This window comes from Acinonyx jubatus, chromosome B2 (genome assembly GCF_027475565.1).
Source record: "Acinonyx jubatus isolate Ajub_Pintada_27869175 chromosome B2, VMU_Ajub_asm_v1.0, whole genome shotgun sequence".
Taxonomy (NCBI): domain Eukaryota; kingdom Metazoa; phylum Chordata; class Mammalia; order Carnivora; family Felidae; genus Acinonyx; species Acinonyx jubatus.
Genome location: NC_069385.1, coordinates 92562217 through 92580731, shown reverse-complemented (window position 1 = coordinate 92580731; position 18515 = coordinate 92562217). Strand labels below are relative to the sequence as shown.

Genomic DNA, 18515 nt, shown 5'->3' with positions numbered 1-18515 from the left:
CAGATACTCAAGCAGCAATTCTGCAATGGCCTCTCTTTTCCATGTCTGATGCTTCCAAATTAGAGGAAATCTTTTGTACAGTATCACAGGAGTCCAACACTTAAGTGAAGAAAAAGCCCTAGTGAAATATAATAAAATCATTTGATACTTAGAATAGGTATTAATACTAATTTTAAAAATTGACCTACAATTAACTTGGAATCAATCTCTAGATATGTGAGTGAATGTGCCTATAGATGGACTCCAGCTGCTGGCCATCAAGTCTTCCTTATTAAACACTGTGAGAAAGAAACTAGCCACAGCACTGAATTTCTGATCCACAGAATTCTTTTTTTTTTTTTTTTTTTTTTTTTTTTATTTACTTTGAGAGAGAGAAAGAGAGAGAAAGAGAGGAAGTCAGTGAGAGTGCAGAAGGGACAGAGAGAGAAGTAGGCTCTGCACTGACAGGGCAGAGCTCCAACTCACAACTGTGAGATCATGACCTGAGTCAAAATCAAGAGTCAGATGCTCAGCGAACTGAGCCACCCATGGGCCCCTGGCCGCAGAATTCTTAAACACAGTATGTGATTGTTTCACACCAGCATGTCTTGGGGTACACTGCTACTAAGCCATACTGACTGGAACACCACCCTAGGTCAAGACATCATCATCTTAGGCTTGAACTATTTGAGAAAACTTTCTTTCGATCCACTCCACTGACATTCAATCCATCTGCAAGTCTATTGCTTCTACATTTTTAAAAAAAATCACATATTCAATGACTTCTCACCATCTTCATGGTGACCAAAATAGCTTCCTTATTTCACTCTCATCTTATAGTCTGTTTTCCACACAGTAGCTAGAATCACACGCACACACACACACATAGTCATGACTCTTACTGCTCAAAACTATTTTCTAGTCACCTTCATGGAAATTCAAAGTCTTTGATATGGACTATCAATTCCCCAGAAGGCTTTCTGATCTAATATTCTACCACATATTTTATTGTCTACCTCTGCTCCAGTGACAGTTTTCATATTGTTGGAATATACCAAGTTCATTCTTACTTAAGGACTTCTATATTAGCTGGTTTCTTTGCCTCACATACAACTCCCCAAATATTTGCTTCATGTGTTTTCTCAAGCACTACTTCTTCAAAGATGCCTTTCCTACCCTAACTAAACTAATTAGGCAGGCAAGGGAAGAGTCACTATTCTGTGATTCCTTTTACCTTTTACATATCATTTGTCTCCAACAGTTAGATCATATAATTATTCAATTATTATTTCGTTGCTCATCTTCTCTACTAGAATATTAGTTCTGCAATGTAGGAACTTCATTTAGTTCACAATGTATTCCCAGAGCCTAGGACACAATCTGACACATAGTGGTCTGAAATATTTATAGAATGAATGGACAAATGAATAAATAGATGATTAGTCTGCCTGGGGAAGCAATAACCAAAGTTTGTCATCTCTAGTCTATTAGAAGGAGCTCACAAGCTGGAATGAAATTCTAGTTCCACCTTGTAACAGCTGTATGCTTTGGATGTGCTTCTAAACTTTTATTCTCTCACTTTTCTAATCTATCAAGATGGACAAATAATAATGTTCCACATATATTATTTTAATGCAAAAGAAAATATTTAGCACTCTGTTAGCAATATAGTGGGATTTTAACAAAAGTGACCTTTCTTTCACAGTTAGATTCATAGCCCATACATCTCAGTTAACCCTGGCTATATCTCAGATGTCTTAACTCTACAACTGTTAACTCAAACTCTGGAGTATTGGGAGATGACTAAGGAGAACATTACTGGCCTTGCCAAAAAGCATGAATTTTATTCTGAAGGCAATATGAAGTTGAAGGAGTTCAAACTTTAAAGGCTGAAGTATTTTAACACATTTCAAAAAGGAGAAATGAAAAAGTTAGTACAAAGGTTCCTGATTTTCATTTTGTATTAATTTTTGGCACTGGAAGTGTTTCTCCTGGAGTCAACAAAGTATTCGTCACATACAAATATAGTTTGCATCAGAAAAGGTATACCAATAAAGATACTCATGTAACCATGGTTAAATGTGACAAAGGCAGTGATATTAAAACTGCAACCACTTTTAGCTGCCCTGCTTTGCATTGATATTGTGGAATCTTCAAAACAGAAAAATGTTTTGAATATGAATAGGGATTTTTGAATCGGAAAACAGAATCTTAAATCATCTGTCCATCGCACTGTCAAGGTAGATTTTCTTTAACATGTTCTATGACTTGATATATATAAATATAAAAGAAATATTTTATTGTAACCACTTTATTATCTTTAGAATAAGATTTAATATATGTATTATTTTTTTAAAGAAAGGTCTACGCCCAACATGGGGCTTGAATTCACAACACTGAGATCAAGAGTCACATGCTCTACCAACTAAGCCAGCCAGGTACCCCTCATTTGACATAATTAGTAGTTCCATACTTACATAGGCGTAACTTTGATTAAATATTTTCACAGCTTGTCTTTAGTGAAAGAGTTCTTTTTTATATGTTTATAATATTCATTTTTTCTATTTTCTTTATATTAACACCATCTGGTACAAAATGGGAGTATTTCCAGTGAAAAGTCTAGAAATGTTTGAAGATTGAATAGCTTATAGATAAAATGAAGCCCTAAACCTTAGTTTTTCAATTTTAAAATACTTGAAAAAACAAAGGTTAGTGCCAAAGCTCAATGATCTAATGGAAGCTAAAACTATGTACATGACAAGTAACACTGAAAAGCCAGACAATTTTTTTATTCTATTTGCCTTAATTAAACCACTGCCTTTAGCTACTATGCCACTGACAGCCAAAAAGGAACTACATAACTATTCTCCAGTATCAGTCAAAAAAATAATCCTTGTACCATTCAGAAAGTTTTGTTCAGAAACCTGTGATATGATTTTATAAATCTTTGTTCTCATAAAATAAAGCTTTACAAAATATTAAAGTTGTGCTATATTTAATACTTAGAATTTTATTATTGAAAGCTTTTATCAAAAAAACTTTTTAGCAAAGATTACTAGAATGTAAAAATGAATATGATAGATATATATATAGTATAATGACAAAGACTGAATGCTGTATATTCTTATGAACCAATGTAATAATTGAAATGAAATAATTATTTTAGTATAGCTAGTATATCATCAGAATACCTAGCAAGTGGATAGGTAACAAGTGGATTACCTTCAGAAGTTCTGATATTTGCAATAGAGCAATACAGCAACGTGGAGGGGACTGGCCCTTCTTAGATGTCATGAAGCAGTATGGCCACTAGCAGTTCACATAAATCTTCAAAATGTCAGCCTCCATATTTTTAATAGAAATCATGACATAATTTTAAAAAGAACATGATAACCTTGAATATCCTCCATTTCTTGAGAAAGATGTATCAGGGTTAACAATAGACTTGAAAGATACCACATTATCACAGTTGGGTTAAGAGCGAACCTTTGGATTCTTCACTGCTGGTATGAAATAATCCTACTCAAAGTCCCACAGAGTCAGTGACCACACCTGGGAGGCTCAGCACGGAGTCCCAAATACTCAGCAGGACCTTTAATACAAATTTTTGAGTAACTGGATAAATGAGTAAACTGATCTGTCCCCAAATAAGAGGGATGAAGTACAAAGCATTCCAGGTAAAACAAACACTTATGAAGAACACTAGATCACAGATATATGAAATTCTGCTCCAGGAAGATTTGTGAACAACTGAAGCCCCTGCAAAGAGCCATCTCTTTCAGGTGCTTTCTAGACTAGTAACAACTGTAAAAAGAAGTAGACGGTGCTCAAATCTTTGCATTTGGCCCATTGCTCTTCTCATCCTGCACACTTTCCTTGGATGTCTTTATTCAGTTTCATGGTTTTATCTGTTATTTTTATTTTAATATTCCTGAATTTATATTTTAAATTCATATTATCATAAGTCACAGACTCCCTTATATGTCTGTCTGCTGTACATATGTAGTCAAAAGCTTATTCACACAAAAGTTCAAATTCTCCATATCCAAAATGAAAATTTTTGTGTTAGTATTTATATCAGATATTCATATGTACCATTTAAGATCTTCTTATCCTCACCTGCTTCTAGGTGAGTGAATTGGGTCACTCCTTCAAGCCAAAGATGCTGCTGAACAAATTCTTCTCCTTTCCACCCTTGGAAGGACTGCCACAAGTGGCAGTCATTTATATGGCCTCTAAGAGAGTCCAGTGAGGCTGAATCACCAGTCCAATTTATTGCCAAGCAATATCCAGCTTGCTAACACATCCACATATAAGCCCTACTTCATTCTCCCTTTTCCCTCTATTGTGATTCCTGGAATTGCATTCTTTAAAAAAGTAGTAGCACATGAGGAATCCAGGCTGAGACACCATCAAAATTTGCTTCTCTTTTGGTGATAGCTGTTGATGTCACCTACTTTTACCCTGAAACTTCAGCTAAAATCCTAGGAGTCATTCTTGTCTTTTTTTTTTTTTTTTTTCCTTAAGCTGCTTGAGACTCAGTAGCTAAATCTGGCCATCATTCTTTCTAAATAATATGAATCCATCTTCTCTATTTCTGCCAACACTGACTTGTTTCAGGCACTCATTTTTTCTAGGGTTATTGAAATAGCCTCCTATCTGGTCTCCCAAGTTTCAGTCTCATGTCTTCACTTTTAGATTCCATTCTACAAGGACTGATCCAGTTGAATCCATCCAAATGCTTATCTTAACATACTCCTGATTCTCAGCAGCTCCAAGTCCTTTAACACACAAAACCTGCATTATCTGACCTGAGCTTACATTTTGAGGCTTATGTCTCATGCTTCCTGCATTGCATTTTATGCTCCAGCAATCCAGTAATGACATTTAAAAACAAAACAAGACAAATTTCTGTCTCTTTATCTAGAATATTTTCCCCCTTTCGTGGCATTTCCTCTTTTATAAATTATACTCACCACTTCTCAAGCTGAGATAGATGACTCTCTTCTGTGCAACCCAAATTCCATTATACATTTATACATCCATTAGAAAAGTGACTCTTGTTTTTGTTTTATTTTGTTGTACCCCAACACACTGGTAGAATTTCTCAGTATGGCAAAGATTCTCTCCCCAATATGTGAAAGGTATTTCAGACTCTGGAGGGAAATCAGGTATAGCTTTTGATTCTGTTATGCCTGCTCTATGCTAGATTGGGTATTTGTCCTGTCTCCCCTCCCACACCCATTGCTTGAAAATGCACTAGACTGTCCTTCAGGAGGGATGGACTGGGCCTGTTTTGTTTATCTTTCTATCTCAATACCTACAAGAGAATAAAACCTTCAAGGGTGAATACATATTTAATGAATGAATGGATGGATGGATGGATGGATGGATGGATGAATATTAAAAGGATAAACCCTGCGCATATCTGAAGTCATATCTTGCTGGGACAAAAGAGTATTCTCAGACCTGACCTTTGATTTATATAGTCCCAAATAAGCAAACAGGATTCTCTGGGGTTACCCATTATATATACCTGGTGAGTAGGCAGCAACATTGCCAGAGTCTGCAAAAAAGTTGACAGAGGCCTGATAACGGTAATCAAAGAGTTTCTTGATGGACCTGAAAAGACTGTCTTCCATACCAAGCAGTACCTGTTGTAGCTGAATACCTTCTTTGGAACTGAGGGCCAGGGCAGATATCTTTCTGACTGGAACTGAGGCCAGCATAAGTGACTAAGTCATACCCTGTACCTATACCAAGTGGCTTTTTCTGTGTCTGTTGATATTTTTCCATCAATCACAGTCACTCTTATGGCAAACAAGAAAATATTTATATCATTATAATTGTCACTTTTGTTATAACTGTTCATCAATGTGTTTCCCCTCCTACTATGCTATGAATTCCTTAATGACAGTAATTCTTCTTTATTTATTTCAACATCTACAGCATAGAAGGAGTTAAAAACATTATAACATTTAGGAATAAATATGTAGGTATGGAGGAGTGGTAAGACACAAGCTGGAGGAATACAATGGAATCAGGTAAGTAAAGACATGCAAGGCTGAAAAGAAACATTCTGGCACTTTACGTAGGATAAAAATTAGCAGTCTGTATTAGTTTGTATAATATTCACTGCTGTAAGAAATAGACCACCAAATTTCAGTGGCCTACCAAATTCATTTTTGCTCACGTAGCAGTCTAATGCTGGTGTTCCTATTCAGTGGATTGAGGGGCATGATTTTTCCATACCATGACTGAGGACCTTACTATCCCTCCATCCTGTGACTCTACCATTAGGTAGGGTCTCAGAGTCCTCTGCAACCAACAAGGAAGTGAGACAAGAAAGAACATGGGAGAGAGAAATGGCAAAAGAATCATATATCTCTCATATGTTTTGGTCAGTAAGTGACATTATTCATTTCTCTTCATATTCCATTGCTGAAAACTAGTTCTGTGGTACCACCTATAGAAGAGATTGACAAACTTTTTTCTGTAAAGAGCCAGATAATAATATTTGAAGCTTTGTGGCCATGTATTTCAGTCACAACTACTCAACTTTGTGGTTATAGGACTGAAAGCAGCCATAGATAATATATAAATGATTGGGTGTGGCTATGTTCTAGTAAAACTTTATTTGAATTTAATTTATGAAATTTTACGTGTCACAAAATATTATTCTTTAAAGAAAATTTTCTAACCATTTAAAAATGTAAAAAATCTCTATTTCTGGGCCTTGCAAGGCAGTGGGATGAACTTAGCCTATAGCTACAGTTTGCTGACCTCTGACCCAGATGCAAGGTGGCTAGAAAAGGAGGTCCCTGTCTTAGCTACTGACTTTAGAAAAAGCTCTACGTTACTTTGGTTGACAGCTAGCTGTGATCCCCCCTTAGGCTGCTCCTCTGACCACTACATAGCCATGTATGCCCTTCTCTCTCGTATAGAATATACTCAGCCCCTTCCCCAAAGATAGAACGTACAATCTCATCTAGTCAAAGTCAATGATTTTGGGGTGATGTCCAGTCCTTATCATCAGACATGGCTGTGGCTTCTTAAAGGTCTAGAGAGCTATAAAATCAAAAGTAATTACCACCTTTAATATAAACAGGAACAGGATAATTGCACAAAATGCCCATTCCAAAAGTGAAGAATGGGAATGCACAGCAGTGACGGAAAGTAGCTAAGTCATCAATTATGACACGTTCTGCCTTGGCACGATAGAGAGTTCCTTGATTAGACTGATTGTCTTGGGAAAAAATCTCCCCACTCATTGTGTCTGACCTGTCTCTCTGGTCTTATCTGGAATGGGCTTTGGACAGTACAGTATGTGCTCCTCGAGAAAGGTAGAGCTTTCACATAGTGCTTTATGCTGGTATAAATTTTGGGGACCAAGAGATATTTTATATTTAGAGGGGTTTTGTTTGTTCTAAATCCAGGCTTGTGGTTTTCTTGGCAATATATTTCCATACACATTTAGGAATCACTATTTACATTTAGTCTGTTCCATGTTAGTAACAACATGCAATGTTCTTTCCTTGTCATATCTCAAGCCAGGTTTATTTTTCTGTTGTTTTTCTTCCCTTACAACATTATCTCTCAACTTAATGACAGCTACCTTGAGCTCATCGGAGCAATATGGCTAGAGGAGATAAAGCATCTTTTGAATTTATCTTTGCTGTATGGTTTAGTTCTTTTATTTTGCTCATATATCTTAATGAGCCTGTGTTTCTTTCAGTATTACATGTTCTTGATTATTTTGGGGGACAGGTTCTACAAACAGTCAGCTTTTTTAAAAAATTTTTTTGTAATGTTTATGTTTGAGAGAGAGAGACAGACAGAGTGCAAGAGGGGGGAGGGACAGAGAAAGAAGGAGACACAGAATCCAAAGTAGGCTCCAGGGTCTGAGCTGTCAGCACAGAGCCCCATGTGGGGCTTGAACTTATGAACCACGAGATCATGACCCGAGCTGAAGTCGGACACTTAACTGATTAAGCCACCCAAGTGCCCCAACAGTCAGCTTTTCTAAACTTTAGAAGCTTCAATCATGTTAGATCCTTCAAGTCCTCCTCCCCCAGTAAAAGACAATAAATGCACTTCCAAACATCATATGCCAGAAATCAGACACTTTCCTTTAGCTCACAATTCATGGATGAGGACAGTCCTACCACAGTGCTACCACAGTGGACTTGCATCCACAGTCCTAACTAGATGCAAGACAGGGGTGGAAGGGATTGAGCAAGTTTGTTCTTGCCTGTGCAACTGTTTCTATAGGGCAATTATATATTATGAAGGGGGTGCATAAACTGTATTGTTTGCAAAGCTAGTGGAGAATTTAACTTTTATTCTGAAAGCAATGGAAAGCATTTGGAAGGTGGCCATCCATTAATACCAAAAGCAGAGATTGCAAATAAAATATGTCTGAAGCATAGTGCAATATATAGAAGCCCTGGCACTGTGGTCTCACCTTATCAGTCTCACCACAGTTCTGAACATAAGAGATAGTTTTTGTGAACCATGATTAATCATGAACACTACCATGAATTCTATTATTCCTAAATGAACAACATTTCTATTTTTCATAATAACCAAACATGTTATATATTACCATAACCTCAAATAGTAGTATTTGGAAAAGATTCATATCAAATTCTAACAGATATGTTTATATCTCTGTAAGTAAAACCCAACTACATACATTTCACTGAAAAACTAAAAATAGTTTCTTTTTCCTGAATGTTTCATTTCCCAAGTATTAAAATAGACTTTAAAATATAAATATTGATATCTTCCAATTGTCAAGGAAAGTATGCAATGCACAAAGATTTGAATGAGACAGGAATAGAATGTCAGAAATTTCTGCAGTGCAGAAAAATGAAAATACATGTTAGTTAAAAAACTTATGCCAAATAAAAAAAGTTAAATTGCAATAGAAACAAACCCAATTTATAGTGTAATAAAATCTATGAATTTCATATTTGTGCTTTTCTCTTAAGTGTCTCTGTGTTTATTTTTTTATTTATTTTAGTGTGTTACTTTGTTCATTTTGAACTGGCAATTCAAGTAGATACTTCTTTAAAAACATGAAGGTGGTACATTTGAACTTCTCATGGAAAACATTCTTCTTCTTAGATTACTATTCTCCCAGTTGATAGGGAATGTGGTCAAACAAAAATATGTAAAGATGGCTAATTATACTAGCTACCAAAATGGAAGCATACCTGTGTCATTGTGCTAAATGCAATGTTTATACACAATTTCATTCAGTCCTCATACTAACTCTATGATGCATTATTATTGCCCTTATTTTACAGGTAAGGAAATAGAAGTACATAGAGGTTAAGTTACTTCGCCAAGGTTATATTGATAATAAGTAGCAGAGCTGAACTTTCAAACTTGGTATTTCTGATTAACTCCTCTACCATTAAAATACACCAGCCTAAGTCAAACCCACTTCCACAAAACCAGCAGATAAATTCTCCAGTTCCTGTCTGTTGTAATAGAGCAGAAACAATCTTTTTATAGCTTAAGCATATTAAACATATTTTGTGATGAACTCTGTGTAATAAGAAAAAAATATTTTAAATTACTTTTAGGGAAAGAATTGCTTTTAGTTTATGAAAAACTAGAGTAGAACATTTAATTATGAAAGACAGGCCCCAGGGCATGGTCCAGAAGTTAAAAAAAAAAAAAAAAGCAATATTATGAGAGTTAATTGCTCTTTTTAGTATGATAGGAAAAAAAAAATACATAGAGAGTGAGGGGTTAGGGATTCCACAAATAATGAGATAAGGACAGATTCTAGGGAGGACACATAAATTCTGTTAATGTTGAGACTGAGGCCAAATGCAGATCTTTAAGAAACACCTGAGGTGGGAATGGTCAAGGGATTTCTAAGACCAAGGATGACTAATAGTCAATATTTCATATTCTTGTATTGTTATGCTATTCTCTGATGTATTTGACTCCTTTTTTCGGAGGCCTGACTCTCAAATTCTATGTTACTATTTCTTTGGGAAAATATAGGAAAAAGGACTATGTAAATCTATCATTTGAGAAAGAACAAATGATAAACAACAACAATTACAATGACAATAGCTAACTAGTAATAATAAAGTGTGTACCAGGCATTTGACCTCATTGAGAGAAGTTTTTAAAAGTATATATGAAATCATGAATCTCTTACAGCAACACTCTATGGCCAGTATTATTATCACTATCACCGTTTATAAATGAAGGAAGCATTAAGTCACAGAGATGATAAGTGGTGCAATACATGGTTCCAGAGGTACCAGGTATCTCCTCTTTTTAGTTGATAGCTCTGAGCTTTAGAATCTGAGTGCAAGTAACATCAAAGTGTCACTTCACTTGAAAAATGGAAGTAGAAAGAATTTAACAAAAGCTATGCATTTAAACACAAGTTCCCTTGTGATCATGGGAAGGACAGAACTGACACATATGTAAGACTCAAGTCATTTTTAGATACATCAGGAAATTAGAATTCCACAAAATTAGTTCATTCAGTTGCTAATACTTGAGGAGTGGCCAAATAATACATGTATGTCCACAAACATGAAATGAATCGCCTTACAGGTTTGTAAAGCCTAGATTGTTAAAGACTTCAATTATGCATTTATTAGCTCTATTCTGTTGTATCTTTAGACACAATTACTTGGAGAATTTGTGTGTCTATTCTTTTTGATCATATTTACTAATAAACAAACTCTACCCATACAGATCAGGGATGTCTTAGTATACCCAAATCATAAGAATCCTGATATATGTAATTAGGTCCACTATGGAATTCTAGAGAAGAAAATTTTTTTTTAAATTTTTTTTAATGTTTGTTTATTTTTTGAGAGAGAGACAGACAGACACAGAATCTGAAGGAGGCTCCAGGCTCTGAGCTGTAAGCACAGAGCCTGACGTGGGGCTCGAACTCACGAGCTGCGAGATCATGACCTGAGCTGAAGTTGGATGCTTAACCAACTGAACCGCCCAGGCACCCCAAGAAGAAAATATTTTTAAATATTGTGAAGTAGATTTAAGATATCAAAAACATCAAAAAATACAGGATGATAAAAAGTTTGGTTATACTTAGATACAATAACTATGCATTTTATAAATTTTATTTATTATTAAGACTGTTAGGATTACCTAGTTTGGATTTGAAGAGTACGGGAAAAAAAAGATCTATTTTCAGCTGTGTGTGTGTGTGTGTGTGTGTGTAGTCCTAAACTTTCAAGACAAATACAAGTTAAAAGCAAAAACAAACTAAAGTCTTTGATATACAGGGAGCAAATGAAGCAGTCTGAGAAGACACACACATTTTTCAATTATACAAGTATATCATCTATGTATTTTCCTTCAGGTAGAACTTTAAAATTTGATTAAAATACAGCTAAAACATTTTCCATAGCATGATTTTATAAAGTAAAGTTTCCCCTATAGCCTTAATTTCAAATATTACAAGTTTAAAATACTTGACATGGTTGATCCCATAATCTTTTAAAATTTTAATATATCTTCAATGTAAATTTACATATTTAAAGTAAAGTTTAATAAATCATGTTGGGAAAACTAGATCTCCACATACAAAAGAATGAAATTGAAACTGGACCCTTATTCTATAAATAAGAATCAATTTAAAATGGATTAAGAACTTAAATGGAGGACCTGAAACTATGAAACTCCTAGAAGAAAAGATTTTCCTAGGGAAAACTCTCTGACACGGGGCTTGGCAATGATTTTGGGGGGATGACACCAAAACCTAAGGAACAAAAACAAGAAATACACAAAAGGGACTACATTAATTTTTTCTTTTTTTGTACAGCAAAGGAAACCATCAACAGGATGAATGAAAGGGCAATCTATGGACTCACAGAAAATATCTATAAACCTGTAAACTGTATATCTGAAAAGGGGTTAATACCCAAAAAATATAAGAAACTCCTTCAACTCAATAGCAAAAAGACAAACAGTCCAATTTAAAAATGGGTAAAGGAATAGACTTTTTCCAAAGAAGACATACAAATGGCCAACAGGTATATGAAAAGAAGCTCAACATCAGTAATCATCAGAAAAATGCTAATTTCAACCACAATGAGATATCACTTCATATATGTTAGGATGGCTATTTCAGGAAGGAAGGAAGGAAGGAAGGAAGGAAGGAAGGAAGGAAGGAAGGAAGGAAGGAAGGAAGGAAGGAAGGGTGGATGGGTGGTTAAGATAACAAATGTTGCCAAGAATGTGAAGGAAAGGGAGCCCTATATACGTAAATTGGTACAGCCACGAACAGGACACAGTATGGAGTTTACTCAAAAAACTAAAAATACAATTACCATATGATTCAGCAATCATTATTTTGGGTATATATATAAAGGAAATGAGATCAGTAACTTAAAGAGATACTGTGTTTCTACATTCATTGAAGCAATATTCACAACAGCCAAGATATGGAAACAATCGAGGTGTCCATCAATGAATGGATAAAGAAACTGTGGTATATAGGAATAATAGAATATTATTCAGCCTTAAACAGGAAGGAGATCCTGCCATTTGTGACAGCATGAATGAACCTAGAAGACATAATGCTAAATGAAATAAGCTACATGCAGAAACAAAAAAATTTGCATGATCTCACCTTTATGTAAAATTTAAAAAAGTCAAATACATAGAAGCAGAGAGTAGAATCATGGTTACCAGGTTTGGGTAGATAAAGGGTAATGGGGAAATGCTGGTTAAAGAGTATAAAATTGAAGTTATGTAGTATTAGAGTTATGTAGTTTAGAGATCTGACATACAACATGATGATCATAGTACTACTGTATTAAATACTGGACATTTGCTATGAGAGTGTATTTCAGGTGGTCTCACCATTAGAACAAATGGTAACTATGTGAGGAGATGGATATGTTAATTGGTTTGACTGTAGTAGTTATTTCACTATGTATATGTATATTAAGTCACCAAATTATACATTTTAGATACATAACATTTTTATAAGATATTTAAAAATAATAAAACAGATTAAAAAATTATGTTTACTTATTTTTGAGAAGAGAGAAACACAGCATGAGTGGGGAGGGGCAGAGAGAAGAGGGGACACAGAATCTGAAACAGGCTCCAGGCTCTGAGCTGTCAGCACAGAGTTCTGCACAGGGCTTGAACCCACAAACCATAACCTGAGCTGAAGTCAGATGCTTAACCAACTGAGCCACCCAGGCACCCCAATAAAATAGATTTTAAGGGTACAAATTAAATAGTAAGATCTTAAAAAATGTTATAAAGTTGACAGCTCTTTCCTAGAAGGTTTGAAGTGGACAATGACACATATAATGAAAGTCATAAGGAATGAACTCATTCAAGAAGATAACAGAAATGAAAAGTGGAACCAAATAAGGAGAGAAGCGAAGCAATAATATACAGTTAAAAAGAAATAATTTAAACATATATGAATCCATCACACTGTCAGCCCAGTTTTGTTACACTCTATGTCTTAAAAATGAAGAATGTAGAAATATTTATTATTTATTTAATACTGTTGTTGTTGTTGTTGTAGGTTACTGTTTGGTCTATTACTGGACAGCCAGGTAAAAACTAACATTTTCTTAAGACAGCTCCCCTATGCTACTGTTCTCATCATGGGAATCAGCAACTCATGGCACAAATTAGCTTTTTGAAAAACATTACACTAAGCTGGCACTCACTAAAGGTAGTCATGTCAAGGTATATTCAAAACAGAGTCCTACACCTGTGATAAATTCAGCTTCATGCAGAAAGCCCTCCCTGCTTCAGTCTCAAATGTACAAATGTAAAATAAATATCAAACTACAATTTCAGCTCTTGTCCATAATCTGGTCTTCACATGTAAATGACAATCATGTCTCCAGGAGACCAAGAGTATATCAATCTCACAACACATTGTCATAAGACAAGTATCTGAATGGCTAAAGAACTAGAGAACATTGTAATTTACTTCATTCCTCTTGTTTCATTTTAGATTTAATTTGCCTATATTTTTTGAGTGAATAAAATTATGAACTTTGGATTCCCATTACTGAGTAATCAAATTTTGTTTTTGTACTTTATTTTGGAGGTTCATATCATCCACTTGAAAATGATATAGGATGCTTATTTTGTAAAAAACAATAATAGCACTGATGTATTGCTACAACGTTAAAACTCTATACCTTAGTCTTTTATTAATAAAACATTTAAATCAAATATCTGCTTACAGTAGGATTCTAGAATGTTTCCACAAATTTATAAAGGCATGATATATACTTTATAACCTACTCTTTTTTGAAAGTTAATAATGTTTGATTTAATGACACTGATGTTCTGCTGAGATGATTTGTGAATAAAGAATTGAAAGTGGAAAATAATCTGATGCTTTGTTTTTTGTTCGTGAATCATTTTCTTCTGTTTAAATACCTCTCCTCATTATACAACACATTCCTTCAGAAATAGTGATTATTTAAGAAAGAAAGGGTTCACATAATCTAGAGTATTTAATATTATATGGAGAAATATGAAAATGTGTAATAAGGGACCAGTTTGTATATAACACAGTTTCAAAAATGCACACAAATGGTATATTGCTACAGCTATCCTTTTTTTCCTCACTAAATGGTATGATTTTAGATCTATCCACACAGATACATGTAAATGTTATTTCATTGTTTTCAACTGACTTATAAGTAATTCCATCATATTTATCATCCCTTTAAACATCCATTTCCTTACTTTCCAATGTTTTACTATTTTTAATAAGGCTACTTTAAGTGTCATGAGGTCATATATCTGTGCTTCTCTAGGGAAAAAACCTAGGGGTGGAAAGTTGATTTAGCTGCTCTTGATGTCATACTATATGATATCTATCCATGGAGCCTGAATGATCAGTCTTTCACACCCTGGGCACAAGACACCTCATGCCTCTACTTATTAAGAACACTAGTGAAGTAAATGTAGGTGTCTATTAAAATATGTAGGAAATAATATATTATATATATATTATTAAGTAATATTATATATTAGTCACAGATAGGACTTTTTGATATTTTATATTGATATGTGTTGACATTTGGGATAGTTGAATAACTCAAGAAACAACGTTTTCCAGTGACAGTAAAAAATTGTGCATGGGTAAAAGATCCATTCCAAATGTGAAAAAGAACAATGGATTTTAATGTAACAGAGTATAAGAGGTTCATTGATCATCAGGTTTCACATTCTACATTGCAACTAACCTTTAAGAATCTTTTACTTACCAAGTTTTGGTACGAAGAAGAATATTCCCAATTGTCTAAAAAGGTTATTAAAACACTGCTATCATTTCTAAATACATATGTATGAGGCCAGAACTTTCTTCAACTATTTCAGCAGAATAATTATTGTACAGATTGAACACAGAAACACATCTAAGTTTCCACTTGTCTTCACTTAGTCAGACAATAAAGATATCTGCAAAAAATGTGAAACACTGCCACTCTTCTCGTCATTTTTATGTTTTAATAAGTACACTTACTTTTCAAAAAATATGCTATTCTTATTTATACTAACATGTAATGAACTTATTTTTTTATTTTATGAATTAAAAATAAATATATTTAAACCTCCTTAGTTTTAATTTCTAATATAGTAAATACTAATAAATATATTCCACATTAAAAAATGCTCTTTGATGGGCACCTGGGTGACTCTGTTGGTTAAGCATCTGACTTTAGCTCAGATCGTGATTTCGCAGTTCGTGGTTCGAGCCCCACATCAGGCTCTGTGCTGACAGCTCAGAGCCTGGAGCCTGCTTTGGATTCTGTGACTTGCTCTCTCTCTTCCCTTCCCCCACTCATGATCTGTCTCTCTCTGCCCCTCCCCCACTCATGCTCCCTCTCTCTCTCTAAAACAAAATAAATATTAAAAAAAAAAAAAAAGGCCCCTTGTGGCCAACAAAAACAGCACTCTTTTTTGGGTGCAAAGACCAAAAAGTTTGAGAATCACTCTGTAGTGTGAATCTAAAAAAAATAATAATAATAATTCATAATAAAAATTTGTGTGAAGAAATCATAATTGAATCTCAGATATTTTATACAGTAAATTTTTGAGCATCTACCATTCCAGGCCATGAAGAAATAGCAGTGGAAAAGTTCTACAGAGTCCATGCCCACAAGGAGCACACATTATGGTGACAAGAGTCATAAAAGGAACCTATGAACAAATAAATATATTCAAATAGTGTCATTCCTCATAAGAATAAAAAATAATATGGAAATAAACAGTGAGTAGGAGACATGATGGAGGGGAGGCCATTTCATTTTGGATCGTCTAGAAAGTCCTCTTAGATGAGGTCATAGTAAAGTTGAGGGCTAAATGTTGAGAAGAAGCCAGACTTGAGAATGAGGAAGGTGGGGAGAGAGAGAGGTGGGTTCTGGGAGACCGATTAGAAGATGCAATTTCCTGGACATGGTAGCAAATTTGGCAATGAAGCTCAATGTCTCTGAGCTTTTAACAAAGAAGAGAGTCCAATTTTATCTTTTTTACAACATTATAAGGCAAGGGTTATTTTTTTGATTTCACAGATAAGACTGAGGAGGAATAGGGAACAGTTAAACCTTACTTGGTGTCATACAGCCAATTACTTGCAGAATTAGGTTTTGAAAACTTCATTCTAGACCCAATCTCGTCTTAGGAAATGTCTGTCTTAGGAAAGGTGATCATAGGGGTGCCTGGGTGGCTCAGTTGGTTAAGTGTCCAACTTCGGCACAGGTCATGATCTCGCAGTTCGTGAGTTCAAGCCCCGCATCGGGCTCTGTGCTGACGGCTCAGAGCCTGGAGCCTGCTTCAGATTCTGTGTCTCCCTCTCTCTCTGACCCTCTCCTGCTCATGCTTTGTCTCTCTCTGTCTCTCAGAAACAATAAATGTTAAAAGGAAAAAAAAAAAGGGAAAGGTGATCTTAAATGAAATCAAGTACTAGTAGGGGTTGGTGAGAGAAGCAGAGTGACTGTTCGGAGAAATTTAATAGTCTCTGTTTGCCCTAACCCTAATTATAGCCAAAATGCCTCTCATATGTCTATAGCTGTGTTGGATGTTATAGGGAGGGATAATACCATTTGCAGCATTAAATTATAGATAGTATTTAAAGAACCAATATTGCAGAATGAAGGTCAAATTAATGGCATTGAAGGGCAATAAAACAGGACTTAAATAGAAGAGAGATTGAGAAAAGTTTTAGGGCTTGCAGATAGCTGAGATTACATAGTGATTTTCTGTTGTTGTTTTTTTTATACTCATTCTTACAAAGAGAAGTTAAGCATGTCCTACTTTTATAAAGTTAAAAATAGAAAATTTTATCAATTGCTACATTAGCAGATGATTATATAAATTATCAAAGGAGTATATCATTTTCAATGGATTTGCTTCCTAGTAAAATCATTATTCATTTAACTATGAGTTGCAAATCATAATATTTAACAGAGAAGCTAGAGAGCAAAGAATCTGAGAGGTAACTAATTGTTAGGAAATACTGCTCACTGAAAATCAATAACAAATTGAGACAAACAAAAAAATTAGAAATAAATGGTAAAATATATAAGGATTTATGAGTATTTTATTTATATTAAAATTGCTGGAACCCATCTATTGTGTATAATGTAAGATATTAAGTTTTAATTTGAGTAAAAACAAATAAAATAATCACTATGTCTACCACTGTATGATAGATGCCACAAATATATTTTAAACGTATAGCCTACAGGTGAAACACTGGGGAATGAATTAGCCTTTTACTTTCTAAAGTACTTCTTCAATTTTTGAACATACACTACCCCCCAGCCAAACTGTGAAGGACACCAATTTGCTGATATTCAAATATGTAAAGTTCTCATAGCCTTCTGTTTTTTCCCCAAAGCACACTTTATGTGTATATATTCATTTGCATATTTCATCAATATCTCCTCTAGTACACCATAAACTCCTTAAGGACAGTCATTGTGTGACTCTTTATTCATCTTGGACCACAGTCCACAGAAGAATTTCAATAATTCACATTTTTTTTGTGGAGTCAATGTGTTTCTGCTATTGTCAAGCAGGCTGTTCTGTGATCAAACATCCTGCCTCATCACGCTATCCTACCTAACCTGGGTGCACCTTTTCCAATGCACCATAAGGCTCCATAAATGATCCTTTTTTCATCACCATCAGTGAAAAAAAAATTTAACCAATTTGTACCAATGGCACGAATGCCTAATATTGTGTCAAATGTACCATCTCGTTACTTCAACTCCACCCCACCTCCCTCCACATATACAGATAGTTCTATAGCTAGAAGAAGGTTATTTGAAAGGAATGCCACAAATAATGGGAATTCAAGCACAATGACAACTTTTTGAGAATGACATTTTAAAAGAAACATTTAAGCAACCTGAACAATACACCACATGCATGACAGCATGCTTATATTTCAAACACTCCAAAAGATGACATTTTCTAATCAAGACTAACTTATCATTTGTTGGTTGACACAATGTATCTTATGTAGCAGA

General features: G+C 34.7%; 1 protein-coding gene across 1 annotated transcript in view; it reads right to left on the bottom strand.

Annotated features, from left to right (window-relative positions):
- The window catches only part of EYS (eyes shut homolog), a 1591614-nt gene that overhangs the window by 495938 nt on the left and 1077161 nt on the right, over positions 1-18515 (bottom strand). The gene's annotated exons all lie outside the window — the stretch shown is intronic.